This window comes from Tupaia chinensis, unplaced genomic scaffold (assembly GCF_000334495.1).
Source record: "Tupaia chinensis unplaced genomic scaffold, TupChi_1.0 Scaffold000046_3, whole genome shotgun sequence".
Taxonomy (NCBI): domain Eukaryota; kingdom Metazoa; phylum Chordata; class Mammalia; order Scandentia; family Tupaiidae; genus Tupaia; species Tupaia belangeri.
In genome coordinates, this window is record NW_006159504.1 from 4,749,775 (window position 1) to 4,752,882 (window position 3,108).

The following is a 3,108-nucleotide window of genomic DNA, read 5'->3' on the forward strand; positions in this document are numbered from 1 at the left end:
GCGTGTGTGTGCATGCCCAAGATCCCGAGAGGAGAATGGAGGAGAAGGGATTGTGGCATGGCCATCCCCCTTGGGGGGTGATTTCTCACTTTCTCTCTGTCTCTCTCTGTCTGGCTGGCGAGCACACGCACCCTATAGCAAAAAACCTCTCCAAAAAAAAATTAATAATAATAAGTTTGGGTAAGTGGAGACTTAGTCATTGGTCTAAGGCTCAATAGCAAGAACATTCTCTGTTTAACAGTTTAACAGTCAGGAAAATAGACTAATCAGTTTTAGATGAGTATGAATTCCTATACCTCCTAGGGTACTAATAGAACAAACAAACAAACAGGACACTTAGATAATCATTAAAATAAATATTTTTGATAAATATGTAAACATTTGTAACTACTGACTATATCAGAAAAAAATAACAAGTTTGGAAGTACATCATTGAAATAATTCTGTCCATAGTAGCAATAAATATAAAATACTTAGGAATTTAAATAATGTAGAAACTCCAAACTACTTCGGAATTTTTAAAATTCTTTTTGGTCATTCTTATGTCTTCCTTTGAGAGTAATCTGTTCATCTCATTTGGTCATTTTTAAACTAAATTATCAGTGTTTCTGGGGATGAGGTGTTTGAGTTCCCTATGTGTTCTGAACATCAATCCTTTATGTGAAGCATAGTTTGCAAATATTTTCTCCCATTCTGTGAGATGTCTCTTTACTGTATTTATTGTTTCCATGCTGTGGAGAGCTTTTTTAGCTTGATATAATCCCATTTGTCTATTTTAGAATTGTTACCTGAGCTTTAGGAGTCTTACCTAAGAAATTTTTGCCCACTCCAATGTCTTCAAGTGATTCCCCCATTTTCCACAAGTAGTTCAATAGTTTGAGGTCTTACATTTGGATCTTTGATCCATTTGGAGCTGATTTTGTGAGAAATAGGAGTCTAGTGTCATTTTCTGCAGGCAGATATCCAGTTCTTCCAGCATAATTTGCTTAAAAGGCTTGATTTCCTCTACTGGATTGTCTTGTGCCCTTCATCAAAAATCAACTGGTTGTATGTTTTTGGGTTTATTTCTGAATTCTCAGACCTAGATCAGAGATAAGGTGTGTGAGGATAGCATCTAACAGAAATGATATCATTCATGTGAGTTTAAAAATGCAAATGTGTAAGCCAGAAAGTGTCATGGTAGTTAGGCACTGGATCCCACATGCCCAACTCTATGGTTTGAATCTTGGTCCCACCAGTTTGAAAATACACTGCGTGTCTGTGTGTTCCCCAAATCCCAAGAACAGAATGAAGGCGAAGGGGCTATGGTGTGGCTGCCCCCTAACCTCCGTAGGGGGAGTGATTTCTCACTTTTTTCTCTATGTCTCTGTCTCTCTCTGTGTCACTCTAGTATTATGGCAAAAATCTAAAAAACATAAAATGAAAATGCCTATGTGGGCCGGCTTGTGGCTTGGTGGTTAATACAGCTGAATCCCACATAGACAACTGTGCATTCTGAGTCCTCCTCCCAATGACTTGAAAAACAAGCCAGGTGTATGTGTCTGAGCACCCACAATCCCAGAGGAGGAAGAAATGGAAAAGATATTGTGGCATGATCATCCCTGAGAGTGGTTCACAGATGGTCACTTTCTATCTCCATCTGTCTTTCTTTCTATCCCTCTTTTTATAAAGCACATATGCACTCTGGAAAATTGAAAAAAAAATAATGTAAATGCTACTTGCATCGATGTTGGTAGCTTTTGTATTTTTATTTATTTATTTATTCGTTGACTTTTATTCTGCTATGGGCCCGTATGCTCACGAGGTGCAGGCTGTTGTAGGTGACAGAACCAAAGATCTCTTGTGCCATGTATTTTTAGACAAGAAGAATTACTGAAAAACCGATTACATAGAAAGCCACATATTTAAGGTCTTATATTCTGCATCACTGTGTGCTGGAGGAAGTAGAAATAGTCAAAGAGCAATAAGCTCAATAACTGTGAAAGGTTGGCTCCATCCATTTAAAGCAATCAGAGATCTAATTAAGGAAATGTAAAGGTATCAGTGAAATCTGTGCCAATCCATAGTACAACTCTGAATACAGACAGGCACAGACAAGTCAGATGCAGCCAGATGCACTAGAAGCCAAGTCCTGAACAACCCACTCTTATCATCAGAGGCCTCAGAGATTTTGCTCAGAGTGAATAAGGAAGTTCCTCCTTTCAGTACAGATGCTGTCTTTTAAATAATGTATCATCTGAAATAACATAGGTCATCTTATCGCTAATAATAATAATACCCAAGTCTGGATAATTTAAGAGAATAGAGATTTATTCAGCTCCCAATTTGGAGATCCAAATTCTAAGGGTCTTCTGTGGCATCACAGTGTGGCAGAGGGCCAGAGCATGATCTGTATCCACGTGTCTCTCTCTTTATACCAGGAGTCAATCATAAGAGCCTACCCTGAGAACCTGAATCCTAATATTCTTCCCAAAACCCCACATTTCCACCATAACTAGATCAACTTTTCACTCTCTAAATCCCATTAAAATGGCTTAACACATGAACTGGAGAGAAACATATTCAAAGTCTAATATTGGTTCTGAATTTTATAGAATTTGGGGACATATATAAGAAAATAGTAGAACAGTCCTGTAGCCTAGCGATTACGGGAGTCAGATGCCATATGGTTAACTGCAGTTCAATTCCTAGCCTCGGTGTCTTGAAAAAGACTCTAGGCATATGTCCGTACATGGCCCAAATGCAGACAAGATGGAAAAATGAAGAAGAGATTAACTGTGGCCCTACTCTCTTTCTCTCTCTCTTTCTCTCTCTCTCTTTCTGATGAACATAGATGGTCTTGCAACTGAAAAAAAAAACTGGTTATGCAAATTCCTTAAGTCTATTTTACCATGGAATTAAATTTTTTAAGCAATAAACTTTTAAAATATATGTAACAATATCACTCAAAGCATTTTGGAAATAAAGGATTCTCCCCCTTTTTTCCCTCCTCCCCACATTCACTAGAAGACTGAATAAAAGCCATTGCAGTTCATTGGTTCCTCTGTACAGCAGTTTGACGATGACAGTTCACCATGACTGCTGTCAAGCAGTATCTCTTTGTTGATA